The 15,575-nt window shown below is 53.2% G+C and overlaps 1 long non-coding RNA gene across 20 annotated transcripts in view; it reads left to right on the forward strand.

Moving 5' to 3' along the window:
- Positions 1–15,575, forward strand: part of LOC147020356 (uncharacterized) — a 210,978-nt gene that overhangs the window by 25,997 nt on the left and 169,406 nt on the right. Inside the window, exon 4 of one of the 20 annotated variants that reach the window (XR_015061798.1) lies at positions 58–709. The exons of the other annotated variants lie outside the window; for them this stretch is intronic. This is a non-coding gene — a long non-coding RNA (uncharacterized LOC147020356). Of the gene's footprint in view, positions 1–57; positions 710–15,575 lie in introns of those variants that run through there. 20 annotated transcript variants of the gene reach the window in all.

Genomic DNA, 15,575 nt, shown 5'->3' on the forward strand with positions numbered 1-15,575 from the left:
CCACGTCATGAAAATATCCCAGAAAGCACTCTATTTGTGCCCCATCATGATTCCCAGAATCCAGCAGCATTGGATAAAAGTAAGATGTGCATGTTATCAGCCCAGTGGCTGTAACTGTTACATTCTTACAGTCCATACCATGCCAAGTGTTGAGCGAGCATTTGCAAAGCCCTCCATCACACAGGACGAGCTCTTGTGGAGACACAAATACAGCTTTCTGTCACCATGCCAGTCTTTATACAATTCAATGCTGACAAAGTAAATTTGGCAAGAATTGCATGCCAAATGGAGAACAATTTTAGAAACCAATAAAAAATATTGTAGTCTTGTGAGGACGAATAGTTTTTTATGTGAATGTTGCAGGAATAAGAGAGGAAAAACCTTGCTTGCTTTTACGTTTAGTCATTTTTTCCTGTATGCTATTTTAAAAAAGAAGAAAATAATATCAAAAACTGTTCCACATATCTCCATGTATGTGATTGTATGTATGTACGTATGTGTATACTGTTGGACCCAGGCATACGTGGGGAATAGGAAATTGAAAATTGCTGTGAATGCCAAATCTGCGAATGTTAAGGTGTTGTTTCAATGGGAAAAAGGAGGACAGGTTCCGGGTGGTTCATGATTCATGAGGAAAAATAAATAAATCCCATGAAAAACCGCAAATACTTCCACGAAAAACAGTGAAAACGCAAAACAAAACTGTGAATACGCCCACAAAAAAAACAAATATATATATATATATATATATATATATATGTATATATATATATATAGGTATATATATACATATATATTGTTACGGCTGTGGAAATTCGCAGACCACCATAAAGGACCTTAGATCAGTTATGACGATAAGTAATTGTGTATTTAGATTTCCCCACCGTTGTTTAGAGGGATTTCCGTGTTCACAGGGCTGCGATCCTTTGAGATAGCCGTTTTTCTTTTCTCTGTCGTTATTTTGGACCAATCATCCCCCAACAACCAAATCACCACCACCAACAATGCCCCCAAACAACTACTCCAAGCCACCACCACCTTCGCCCCCTTCACCTCCACAACCCCACCCCGCAAACATCGCCTCACACCCACTCTCAAACGACGCCCACCAACAACCAAATCGCCACCACCAACACCCTTCCCAAACCACCACAGCAAACTCCCACCACCTTCGCCTTTCTACCGAACTTCGTTCCATGGGTTGTGAATGGGATCCTTTCGAAGGAGAAAACGGATCAAGAATGATTCACGCCCACTTTTCATCCATCCAATGGCTGAGCATCAGGTGGTGTAGCCCGGCCTCCGAACCCGCCGTGATCCACAAATTTGCATATGCGCTCCTCCCCTGACCTATATAAGCGCGAGCACAACGCAGCTCGCGGCAGTCTGGAGAGTCGGGAGACGGGGCAGTCAAGTCGAGTGCAGTGTCGGTGGAGCAATCAAGTCGGGTCTGGAGAGTGGCAGTCTGGAGGGGTCGGAGAACAGGACGGAGCTCGAAGAGGCAGATGGCGGCAGTGTCGGTGGGGCAGAGTCGGGAGACGGAGCTCGGAGCTGAAGTCTTAAGGCAGACGGGGGCCGATCGACGGAGAGGATGGAGCTCGGAGCATCAGCAATTCCCCTCTCCCTTACCGAGCTCCGCGCTAAGAAAGCGCCGGTAACCCCGTCTGTTCCCTTCCCCAACCGTGGTGCCATCGGTGAAACACGTGCCTGCGCGGAGAACGCCGGAGAGAGCTCACCGGCCATGCCAGGGGCACGAAGCCAGGCGCAGCTACGCTGACATCTCGGCTTGCCCGCCATCTCGCCACGAGGGCGCGGGTAAGACCCTTCGGTCTCGTGGACCTGGCCGCTCATCCAGGTTCCACGTACATTTGGTCCATGGACCTGTCTGCCACCCTTGTCTTGGAGGGTGGCTTTTTATTTGCTTTTTGTGTAAATGCATGTGGTGGCGCTGTCTTATAAGCAGAACTGTTTAAGTGTGCGTGTGGAATAAAGACACTTTATTCGGTTGTAACTCTGCCTTTGCTTGCTTTCATTGCTTTCACTGTTATACATGCATGATTTTCTGTATGGCTGTAAAGTACGTGCTTGTCTGACTGTGCAATAAATGTGCTTGTTGAACTGTTCCCCGTTTCGTTGCATCCTTTCTCTTGTTTGAAAGTTCCATCTTGCATCACAGAAGGAATTGGTAGAAGGGTGTAAGCACCCGGGAAATAATCATGTCTGTCGGGGCCGGCGATAATACCGCTCAGTTATCACTGAAGCACAGAACAGACCGCTTAAGCGGTTCGTGTCCTAGGCCGGCCAGCGGCGAGGTACGATCGCCTGGTTAACTACCCGCCCAGGTACTTAGGTAGGTCGAGTTTGGCAAACAACCCTATCCTGCGCGGGTGGCCGATTGGCACCATTGTGGTGTGGTCGAAAGACCCACCCGTGACGAGCTCCTGGCATTAGTTCCAAGGAGGGTCACTACTGAATTGTCCATTCCGGTGGGTGACGCAGTCGCGATTTGAGTTACGTGGCCGATCGCACGCCGGGCAGACTGAAATTTGTAACAATATATATATCTATATATCTAATATATATATATATATATATATATATATATATATATATATATATATATATATATATATATATATATATATATATATATATATATATATATATACATACTGTACATATATGTTTGTATAAATTTATATCTATATGTATATACTGTATGTACAAACATATACCTATACAAATCTATATATCTAATATATATATATATATATATATATATATATATATATATATATATATATATATATATATATATATATATATATATATATATATTTTGTTGCGGATTCGCGCCCGCCGGCGTGCGGACGGCCACGTAACTCGAATCGCGGCACGTCGCCCACCGGACGGACAATCCAGTCGTGACCCTCTCGGACTAACGCCGGGAACCAGTCACGGGTGGACCTTTCGGTCTCACCACGATCGTGCCAATCGGCCCCCGCGTGGGATAGGGTTGCTCGCCAAATTCGACCTACCTAAGTACCCACACGGAGGGTAGACCGGGCGATCGCACCTCGCCGCAGGTCGACTTCGGACACGGGCCACTTTAAGCGACCCGTTCCGTACTATCGGGATAACCGAGCGGTGTTATTCGTCGGCCTCGACGGTTCGATTAATTATCGGGCGTTTTAGCCCACGACCAACCCTTTACGTGAAGCAAGATGGAGATTCAATGAAGAAAAAGACGAAGCGAAGCGGGAAAACAGTTCAACATAATTCACATTTATTCGCGATGAACGGAAAGCACACATATACAATTACACCAAAAGCACATGTAAAAGGAGAAGAAACACAATATTACACAAAAAGCAAATATAAACGAGACACACAATGCAGAGCTATCCGACTACCGAGCACACGGCAACACTTATACAATTCTACTTCACAGACGGCGCCGACAACAAATACCCAAAGCAAAAGAAAAAGAACCACCCTCAAGGATGAGGCGGGCCTGGGGCCGAGACCGGGTCGGGCCTACCCGTCTGATGATGAGACGCGAAGTGGCGGTGGTGCCTCAACTCTGCGGGCCTCGCGGACAGTGTCTGGTAGGGGGGGAAAGGGGCCCCCTTTGTCGCACTATCTCAGCGCGGGGGGAAACAGGAGGGGGTTGCTGATGCTCGGGGGAAGGAGGATATTACCCTGTCTCGGGTCCCGCGACGAGCGTCTCCACCTCGACCTCGGTCGCGCCGTCGGCCTCCCGCCTTCGCAGCTCCCGATACCGACGCGAGCACCCCCTCGTCCGCCTTCGCCCCCTCTCCACAGCTCCGTCTACTCGCCCTCTCCGTCTCCTCTCTTGGCTCGTCCCAACTCTTCACTCTCAACCTCTCCCCTTCTTTCCAGCTCCACCGACGACTCTCTTGAACTCCGCACAACTCGTTCCAACGCACAACTCCCTTGAACTTCGCACAACTCGTTCCAACGCACAACTCTCAAACCTCTCAAACCTCTCTCCCTCCTCAAAATCCTGGTGGCGTTTAATCAAATCTGTTTCTGGTGTATGTTCCCCCTCCATCCCCTCCCTTACCTCAAATGGCCGCACTGCTGATTCCACACATGATAAAGCTGAATGTCTAAACTCGGTGTTTGCAGCTAAATCTTGTGTCCTAAACCCATCACTATCTCTACCCACTTTACCCAGTCGCACCCAACTGTCCCTGGACTCTGTATCCTTTTCTCCTGACAAGGTGGAGAGCTTGCTTTCAAACCTCGAGTCAGATTCTGCAACCAGTCCAGATGGCATCAGCCCACGTGTCCTCAAAGCCTGCTCTTCTGCTCTTGCTCACCCTCTCTCTGTTCTATTCACCCTCTCATTTGCCCAAGGTCATCTGCCATCTGCTTGGAAATCTGCTAACATCACTGCCCTGCATAAAAAGGTGCAAAAACAGATCCCTATAACTACAGACCAATCAGCCTTCTCCCAATCATCAGCAAGGTGATGGAATCCATCATCGCTTCAGATATGAAATCCTTCCTCTTCTCCAATGGCTTGATTTCCAATCATCAATTTGGTTTCAGACCAGGTCACTCTACCCTGGATATGCTACTTCTGCTCTCCCATCAATGGATGGAGGTCCTCAATGCCAGACAGGAAATCCGAGCCATATCCCTGGACATATCACGTGCTTTTGACACAGTCTGGCACCCTGCCCTACTCACCAAACTCTCTTCCCATGGTATTCAAGGCCATCTCCACTCATGGCTCGCAGACTTCCTCTCCTGTCACAGTCAACGTGTGGCCCTAAATGGAGTTCTTTCATCCCCTCTTCCTGTGCAGGCTGGAGTTCCTCAAGGTAGCGTTCTGGGCCCTGTTCTTTTTCTGGTTTTTATCAATGATCTCTCGGACTCTCTGGAAAATCCTCTATTTCTCTTTGCCGACGACTCCACCCTCTGCCGTACCATCTGTCATCCCTCAGACCGGCAAGCAGCAGCTTCTTCGCTCACTGCAGATCTGGATAAAATCACAAACTGGTCCAACACGTGGAACATGTCTTTCAATCCAGACAAATCTCACACTCTCACTATGTCTCTTCGAAAGGACCGTTTACAAACCCCCCATCCACTTTCTCAACAATCCTCTGGAAGAAGTCTTTTCTTTCAAGCTTCTAGGTCTCACTATCTGCCATGACCTTTCCTGGGAAAGTCACATTTCCAACCTCGCCTCAAAAGCCAGTCGCCGACTGGGAATCCTCCGTCGTGCTAAGTCCTTCCTCGGCCCTCTTGAGCTCCTGACCACTTACAAAGCTTTTGTCCGTAGCCTGATGGAGTACTGCTCTCCCCTCTGGGCTGGTGCTCCTGCCTCCCACCTTTCTCGGCTTAACGCTGTCGAAACCAGGGCTTTTAAGATCATCGGCATCTCCCGCAATGAAGCTGAGTCTTTGGGCCTCTCACTCAATCACCGCAGGTTGGTCGGTGGTCTTTCTGTCTTCTACCGACTCCTCTCCAGCCTTGCCCCCCTGCTCTCTCTGCGATTTGTCCCCACCACATTTCCACAGGGCGCTCAAGGTCCGCCAACAACCCCCTTCTGGTAAAACTACCAAAATCACGAATCACTGCTCATCTTCACTCTTTCATTCCTCTTTTTTCCCGCCTTTGGAATAAACTTCCTCACTCTATTCTTTCCCATTCTTCCCTCCAGGCTTTCAAACAAGCTGTTCACCACCACCTCTTATCTTCCCCCATCCAAATCCTCGATCTTTTCTACCCCCGATAATCCACCCAAGCCCACTTCCTTCATTTCTCCTGCTTTCCTTCCTGAAAGTCCCTGAAATGTCCATCTTCTCTTTGCCATGTTCCCCGTCCCATCCCCATCCCTCTCCCTTCCACAGTTCACCTAATGTCTCTGTTCCCCACTGTTTTGTCCCTTCCACTCCCGCCCTCTTGTCTCATGCCTCCTTGCTGTGAGTTGTGTGTTTGCTCTCATACGAGCCTCGACCAAGGTATACAAAAAAAAAAAAAACTTCACTCTCAACCTCTCCCCTTCTTTCCAGCTCCACCGACGACTCTCTTGAACTCCGCACAACTCGTTCCAACGCACAACTCCCTTGAACTTCGCACAACTCATTCCAACGCACAACTCTCAACCCCGCACAACTCTGCTTGACTGACGAACGCAGCCGTTTATATAAGCCCCGTGGCTTCGCTCTTTCACCCTTGACCCTCTGTCTCCGACCCTTCACCTCTCTAACCGGCTCCCCATTGGACCGAGGAAAAGTGGGCGTGAATGCTTTTTGATCCATGAATTTGCATATAGCGTCCTCACTCCAACGCCCTGGAGGCGGGGCCAAATCGCCCACGCTCTCCGATAGGACGGAACAAAAGTGGGCGTGAGTCGTTTTTGATCCGTTTTTCTTCGGAAAGTCTGTGATGTTTTTGAACACGCTGCTCGGTGCGCGTCCTCCACGAGTCCAGTATCGGTGCCCACAAGTGGCGCGAGAATGGTGGTGATGCGACGGTTGCGAGGTGTGACAGTAAAGGTCGTGGCTGTTGTGGTGAAGCGGCGTTGTGGTTGGTGGTTGTTGTGTGATGACTGTTGAGACGTGGTTGGTGGTGGTAGAAATGGCGGCTGGTCCAAAATAAAGATAGGAAAAGAAAAACGGCTATCCTGAAGAGTCGCAGCCCGAGTGAATGACATGTATTCCCCCTAAACAACGGGTTTGGGCCTAACTACACATATACTTACGGAGATATCTCACCTAAGGGACCTGAATGGTGGTGTGCGAATTTCGTCAACCACAACACTACCCCCTCCCCTTTTTACAGACTCGTCCCGAGTCGTCAAATTTTCGTGTGCCATCATGTGTAGTTTTCCCCTAGTACATTTTACCTACGGATCCCTGAGTGCGACATTCATGGTATTCGTGTCCCCAAAATAAATAACCTGAGGGCTGAGTAACTACCTAAACAAACTCACTCACACGGACGACTTAAATAAAATTGCCGGCGCTAGACAGACATGCCGTGGGCGCACTCATATTTACAGTACATCTTAACCTTAACTTACAAATTTTACACTAAACCATGGCCCAGGATCATTGAACTCTGCAAAAAGAAAGCATTTAGCAGGGAGCCAGGCTGCCCGCATGCAGTCTCTGGCTCAAATAATGCAGGTGACAGGGAACGTGGCCGGCTGCTCACACGAGAGTCCAAGGCCTTCCCTTTTGAACTGAACGCAGTGAACCACAACGGTGCATGGGCTGCACAAACGCAGTCTCCGTGCCAGCTCAAGTGGCACACGCAATGAACACAACGAATGGATGGATGAACACAAACACGGTGCACGGGCCGCCACTGCAGGCCCGTGTTGTAGCTGCCAACAGGGCAGTTCTCGCAGCTTGCAAACTGTTGCCTTGATCCTGGCGCACATGGCAATGAACAGGGGGGGGGGGGGGCAAAGCAAAAATTGAACGGGGCTGGTGAACAGGGGCAGTGGCCATGGCATGGCATGGCAAAGGCAGCAGGCAAACACAGCCTGCAGAACCAGGCCGTTGCAGGCAAACACAGCCGGCAGATGAACTAGCCGTCACAGGCCTTGAAAACAAACACGGCCAGCCGATGGCACAGGCCTTGCAGCAAAACAACAGCTGCCGATGAAGTTGGCCGGCCTCTGCCTTGAAGCAAAACACGGCCAGCCGATGAAGTTGGCCAGCCTTTGCCGTTCAGTGGAGGTTGGTGGAGGGAGTGCGGTGGTGCTGGCCACTCGGAAGGCGGGCTCAGACCTACCTACCTGTCTCCCTCCCAACCTATCGCCTTTGCCTGTCACTGTACATACCCACTCCCTTAATTTGTCAAACCCCAATTTAGCCCCAACTTTTTTTTTTTTTTTAATTTTATTTTTACTTCCCCACTATAAATCGTCCCCTAACACTCTGTACTGTCCTTGTTCGGCTAACCTATCCTGTCACCTAGCCTACTCCCAACCCCTACGTTCCCTTCCCGGAGGGGAACAAGGGAGAGCTAACGTCCTGTGTCGAGGCCCAACGAAGCCTCAGAATGGCCTCCCCAGAGTTCGGCGATCTATAACACAAAGTGGGTCCAGCGGCCCACAACGAGAGCGAGGGGATGGATGGTGCGGAGGGGTACACTTCCTATCTACCCTAACCATTTAACTGTTAAACTACCCCGGGGCTTTCAACAAGCGCCTCTTGCTTAAACTATTGGTTCTATAAACCCAGATTCCCGTCGCCTGTGTTGGTGTCTTTACAATTTCGGGCCTCGCCCCCCAATTTTCTCTCCGTGCCCTCACACGGTCTCATGGCTGGGACACGTGGCCCCCTTTGGCAGGCACGACCCTCTGCCGAATCTCCAGCTATGGCACCCCCGGGCACTACACTGCCTCCGAGCCTACCAGCTCCCTAACACCGGGGAGTGCCCCCCATGGCACCTCCCCTGAAACGCACACGTGGCAGGCTGGCTTCCCAGGCCCCTTTCCGAGGGTCACCCGTGCCCACAACACTGCCCACGCAGCTAATGGCGCCCCGGGCCTCCGCACCAAGCAGACGCACCCGTGCCCACTACGCTATCCCGGCCCCCCATGGGCCCTTGGCCTACCACGGCCGACTAGCCTGGTGCCCGGGGTACCCACTCAGCGATACTCACCTTTCGCAGCCACGCTCCCAGCCCGTCAACAGGGCTCCTGCACCCCTCCAAACGGGTTTCGAGCCTACACTCCCACCAACAACAAAACGACCTCCATTTTTGTTAATTTGACTAACCCAGCTAACTCACTCTACACTGACCCCGGGGTCCCTTGGGCGGGAGTCACTCCTCCCCCCAATCACTCATCGCACCATGCATTCCCCATTCGCTCCACTCACACAGACCCGCTGGCCTCACTCACTCAACAAGTACTCACCTCACAACTCACCAACTCTTCAACACACACACCGCTGAACTCTGCCATCCTTCTAACTACCTCCCCGAACTAACTCGTGCTCCCACGTCGTCCCTTACACTAAAGCACGTTCCATTTAACACTACGTAGCTAAACTACGTCCCCTCTACACATTCACTGTCTGTCACTGTCTCCAAATAAATCATTTTATTTCCCAACCTAAAGCTCACTAAATCCCTCAACCTAATCCATTCCACGGGCCCCATGAGGACTTACCCCTGCCCCATGGAGCCGGTCTAGCTAAGCTAACCCTTCCCCCTAACTAGTTTCATCCTGTGCCCCGGTCAAGGGGGTCTTCCACCCTTTGCCAGGAATCCTGTGCACCCGAAAGTGAGGCTTGCTTTTCCTTTTTTTTTTTTTTTTTTTAATTGTGCAGCACCAGCGCGGTAACTCACAGCTTGCGCACTTTGCCCCTGCCCGTGACGTCATGCAGCTGCACGTGTTCCTCGTCCCTCCTTGGACGGTACCATCCGGCAGGGATACCCCTCCTGCCGGATTCCAACCCCACGTGCAGCCATGACGTCACCGTGCGCATAAAAAAAACACAAGCCCACGTCTCGAGGGGTTCCCCACGCGAACACATCTGCTTTGCCCGTTGGAGCTTAACACACACGATCGCGTGGAGAACCCGTCCGGTCCAAATCCATAATCCTGCCTAAACTTTGTCCGTCGCGGGATCGGCAACATTCACCGCGCTCGTTTCCGGACCGGGACTTCAACCTCGCAAGCGAGCACGTGGCGGCCGTGTGCGTTGCACAGCACGGACCTCGTGCTCACTGCTGGGCGAACCCGGCACGGTCCCCGAAACAACTACAGCCGCTACTCGGCTTTCTTTCCTCACATGTCGCCGTCGTCGCCATTCGACCCACGCACTCCCGCGTGTTACGACGCTCACACTCCACACCATCAAACTCACCCCGGGAGACGCGGCTGCGTGCTCCCGCATGCCCACCGACATCTCCCTTACATACTGCTCTCTCACACACACGGTCTCCCTCACATAAACCATACCACTCACACACGCGGGGGCACTCATCCGCGGTGCCTCATCCACACACCGTGCCTCACTCACACACGCGGGGGCACTCACCCGCGGTTCCTCATCCACACACGCGGGGGAACTCACCCGCGGTGCCTCATCCACACACCGTGCCTCACTCACACACGCGGGGGCTCTCAACCGCGGTGTTTCACTCACACACGGCGCGCTGGGAAGCACGTACTCCGGCACAATCGCCACCACACCACTCACACACGGGGTCGGTTACACACATGGGGACGCACTCACACCTTGCACCACACACACAGGGACAACCACACTGGGGATTTGTGTCCCCACAAGGGTCTCCGGGGCCTCTATACCCCCCAAGCTCTCCGTGCACCTGTCCACAGCACTCCTCCCATCGACCTCGCTCGACACGACCGAACTCACCTGGTCGTGACTCGCCTCAAGGGGGCATATTCCCTCCCCTCGTTCCTGGAGGAGGCCATCCAACTGCTCGCACTGGGTCTCCACCCAGTCCGCGAGCTCACCCCCATTATCCTCCACTACCTCCGTGTGTGTGTGTGCGTCACTTACCCCGTCTTCATCGTGGAGTCTTCCCTCTATCGTTCCCATCTCCCGTGTCTCTGCCAACTCAGTCACCTCTTCACCCTTTACCTCCCTTGTCTCCACTATTTTTATTTCCTTTGTCGTCACCTCGTGTCTCGTCTCGCACGTTTTGGTCTCCCCATTTAATTTTTCCCTTTTGGTCACCGTTGCACCCCCTCCCAGCTCGTTCGCTCCTACACGTGGAGTCGCCATTTTAAGCTCCCTGCTAACGGCCTTCATGCCCGCCTGCAGGCTTCGGCCCATGTTCTGCGTCTCACCCCGGAGCTTTTTCGTTTCTTCCTTCATGTGCTTGTTCATGCCTTTCATTTCGTTTATAATTTCATTTGCGTTTGTATCCATCTTTTCGATTATTTGTTGTGTATTCGCATCCATCTTTTCGTTCATGCCTTTCATTTCGTTTTTCATATCCGCATTTATCTTCGCTGTCATTTCCGCATTCATTTTTGCCAGCATGGTGAATAGCTGGGTCATGTCGGGTGCACTTGGGTGAGCCGTTTCGGCAAGGATCGGGGGGTTTTGGTGGAGAGAGGGAGGGGAGGTGTCATACACCGCGGCCGCTGCCGCACCCATTTCGGGCTCTGGGTTCAGTTGGGCGAGTTCGTTTTCATGCACGGGGATTCCATCCTGGACCATGGATCCTACACATTCTACATCCATTTCTAATACCCCCGGCTCCCGCTCGCCTTGAGACGCCATCTTGCTTCTCTTAAAGGGTTAATTTTAGCTCGCTCGTAATTTGGAGGGAATCGGGGGTCGCTCCTCTCACCCCTGGACCGATTCCCGTGAATTTAGCTGGAGACAGGAGAGCCCGTTTTCCTGTTCTCCGATACCAGTGCCGCGAGGAGGGCGATGAGTTTATATCGCACGACCTGACACCAGTGTTGCGGTATTCGCGCCCGCCGGCGTGCGGACGGCCACGTAACTCGAATCGCGGCACGTCGCCCACCGGACGGACAATCCAGTCGTGACCCTCTCGGACTAACGCCGGGAACCAGTCACGGGTGGACCTTTCGGTCTCACCACGATCGTGCCAATCGGCCCCCACGTGGGATAGGGTTGCTCACCAAATTCGACCTACCTAAGTACCCACACGGAGGGTAGACCAGGCGATCGCACCTCGCCGCAGGTCGACTTCGGACACTGGCCACTTTAAGCGACCCGTTCCGTACTATCGGGATAACCGAGCGGTGTTATTCGTCGGCTTCGACGGTTCGATTAATTATCGGGCGTTTTCGCCCACGACCAACCCTTTACGTGAAGCAAGATGGAGATTCAATGAAGAAAAAGACGAAGCGAAGCGGGAAAACAGTTCAACATAATTCACATTTATTCACGATGAACGGAAAGCACACATATACAATTACACCAAAAGCACATGTAAAAGGAGAAGAAACACAATATTACACAAAAAGCAAATATAAACGAGACACACAATGCAGAGCTATCCGACTACCGAGCACACGGCAACACTTATACAATTCTACTTCACAGACGGCGCCGACAACACATACCCAAAGCAAAAGAAAAAGAACCACCAAGGATGAGGCGGGCCTGGGGCCGAGACCGGGTCGGGCCTACCCGTCTGATGATGAGACGCGAAGTGGATGGTGCGGAGGGGTACACTTCCTAATCTACCCTAACCATTTAACTGTTAAACTACCCCGGGGCTTTCAACAAGCGCCTCTCGCTTAAACTATTGGTTCTATAAACCCAGATTCCCGTCGCCTGTGTTGGTGTCCTCACAATTTCGGGCCTCGCCCCCCAATTTTCTCTCCGTGCTCTCACACGGTCTCCTGGCTGGGACACGTGGCTCCCTTTGGCAGGCACGACCCTCTGCCGATTCTCCGACGATGGCACCCCCGGGCACTACACTGCCTCCGAGCCTACCAGCTCCCTAACACCGGGGAGTGCCCCCCATGGCACCTCCCCTGAAACGCACACGTGGCAGGCCGGCCTCCCGGGCCCCTTTCCGAGGGTCACCCGTGCCCACAACACTGCCCACGCGGCAAATGGCGCCCCGGGCCCCCGCACCAAGCAGGCGCACCCGTGCCCACTACGCTATCCCGGCCCCCCATGGGCCCTTGGCCTACCACGGCCGACTAGCCTGGTGCCCGGGGTACCCACTCAGCGATACTCACCTTTCGCAGCCACGCTCCCAAGCCCGTCAACAGGGCTCCTGCACCCCTCCAAATGGGTCTCGAGCCTACATTCCCACCAACAGCAAAACGACCTCCGTTTTGTAAATTTGACTAACCCCCTAACTCACTTTACTCTGACCCCGGGGTCCCTTGGGCGGGAGTCACTCCTCCCCCCAATCACTCATCGCACCATGCATTCCCCATTCACTCCACTCACACAGACCCGCTGGCCTCACTCACTCACCAAGCACATGCTTCCACTTCACTCACCAACTCTTCAACACACTCACCGCTGAACTCTGCCATCCTTCTATCTGCACCCCCTAACTAAGTCGTGCTCCCACGTCGTCCCTTACACTATAGCACGTTCCTTTTAACACTACGTAGCTAAGCTACGTCCCCTCTACACATTCACAAGTCTGTCCATGTCCCCAAATAAATCATTTTATTTCCCCACCTAAATCTGGTTACAATCCCTCTAACTAATCCATTCCACGGACTCCATGAGGACTTACCCCTGCCCCATGAAGTCGGTCTAACTAAGCTAACCCTTCCCCCTAACTAGTTTCCATCCTGTGCCCAGGGTAAGGGGGTCTTTCACCCCTTGCCCAGGAATCCTGTGCACCCGAAAGTGAGGCTTGCTTTTTTTTTTTTTTTCCATGCGCAGCACCTGCGCGGCAACTCAGAGCTCGCGCACTTTGCACCTGCCCGTGACGTCATGCAGCTGCACGTGTTCCTCGTCCCTCCTTGGACGGTACCATCCGGCAGAGATACCCCTCCTGCCGGATTCCAACCCCACGTGCAGCCATGGCGTCACCGTGCGCATAAAAAAAAACACAAGCCCCACGTCTCGAGGGGTTCCCCACGCGAACACATGTGCTTTGCCCGTTGGAGCTTAACACACACGATCGCGTGGAGAACCCGTCCGGTCCAAATCCATTTACCTGCCTAAACTTTGTCCGTCCGCGGGATCGGCAAATCCACCGCTGGCGTTTCCGGACCGGGACTTCACTCTCGCAAGCGAGCACGTGGCGGTCTCGTGCGTTGCACAGCACGAACCTCGTGCTCGCGGCTGGGTGAACCCGGCACGGTCCCCGAAACAACTACAGCCGCTACTCGGCTTTCTCTCCTCTGTCGCCGTCTCCGTCTCCATTCCACCCACGCACACCTGCGTGTTACGACGCACACAGTCCACTCCATCACATTCACACCGGGAGATGCGGCTGCGTGCTCCCGCATGCCAACCGACATCTCCCTCACATACCGCTCTCTCCCACACACGGTCTCCCTTGCACACAGCGACCTTGCACACGGCCGTTCACTCACGCGTGCGGGGGCACTCACCCGCGGTTCCTCACTCACACACCGTGCCTCACTCACACACGCGGGGGAACTCAACCGCGGTGCCTCATCCACACACCGTGCCTCACTCACACACGCGGGGGCACTCAACCGCGGTGCCTCACTCGCACTCCGTGCCTCATCCACACACGCGGGGGAACTCACCCGCGGTGCCTCATCCACACACCGTCCCTCGCTCACACACGCGGGGGCACTCAACCGCGGTGCCTTATCCACACACGCGGGGGAACTCACCCGCGGTGCCTCACCCACACTCCGTGCCTCATCCACACACGGCGTGCTGGGAAGCACGTACTCCGGCACCATCGCCACCACACCACTCACACACGGGGTCGCTTCCACACACGGGGACGCACTCACACCTTGCACCACACACACAGGGACAACCACACTGGGGATTCGTGTCCCCACAAGGGTCTCCGGGGCCTCTATACCCCCCAAGCTTTCCGTGCACCCGTTCGCAGCACTCGCCCCCTCAACCTCGCAAAGCACGACCGAACTCACCTGGTCGTGACTCACCTCAAGGGGGCAGACTCCCTCCCCTCGTTCCTGGAGGAGGCCATCCAGCTGCTCGCACTGGGTCTCGACCCAGTCCGCCAGCTCACCCCCATTATCCTCCACTACCTCCGTGTGTGTGTGTGTGCGCGTCACTTACCCCGTCTTCATCGTGTTGTCTTCCCTCTATTTTTTCTGTCTCCCGTGTCTCTACCAACTCTTCACCCTTTACCTCCCTTGTCTCAACTATTATTATTTCCTTTGTCACGGCCTTCATGCCCGCCTGCAGGCATCGGCCCATGTTCTGCGTCTCACCCCGCAGCTTTTTAGTTTCTTCCTTCATATTTGTTTCCATTTTTTGTGTATTCGCATCCATCTTTTGTGTATACGCATCCATCTTTTGTGTATACGCATCCATCTTTTCGTTCATGCCTTTCATTTCGTTTTTCATTTCATTTGTATTTGTATCCATCTTTTCTGTCATTGCCGCCAGCATGGCGCATAACTGGGCCATGTCGGATGCACTCAGCTGAGCCGTTTCGGCAAGGGTTGGGGAAGGGTTTTGGTGGAGAGGGGGGGGGAGGTGTCATACACCGCGGCTGCTGCCGCACCTATTTCGGGCTCTGGGTTCAGTTGGGCGAGTCCGTGTTCCTGCACAATCAACATTTCCTGCTCGGGGATTCCATCCTGGACCATGGATCCTACACATTCTACATCCATTTCTAATACCCCCGGCTCCCGCTCGCCTTGAGACGCCATCTTGCTTCTCGTGAAGGGTTAATTTGAATCGCTCGTAATTTGGAGGGAATCGGGGGTCGCTTCTCTCACCCCTGGACCGATTCCCGTGAATTTAATTGGAGACAGGAGAGCCCGTTTTCCTGTTCTCCGATACCAGTGCCGCGAGGAGGGCGATGAATTTGTATCCCACTCCTGACACCAGTGTTGCGGATTCGCGCCCGCCGGCGTGCTGACGGCCACGTAACTCGAATCGCGGCACGTCGCCCACCGGACGGAC

Source organism: Eptatretus burgeri, chromosome 9 (genome assembly GCF_056783735.1).
Source record: "Eptatretus burgeri isolate ZD-2024b chromosome 9, Ebu_testis_v1, whole genome shotgun sequence".
Lineage (NCBI taxonomy): Eukaryota > Metazoa > Chordata > Myxini > Myxiniformes > Myxinidae > Eptatretus > Eptatretus burgeri.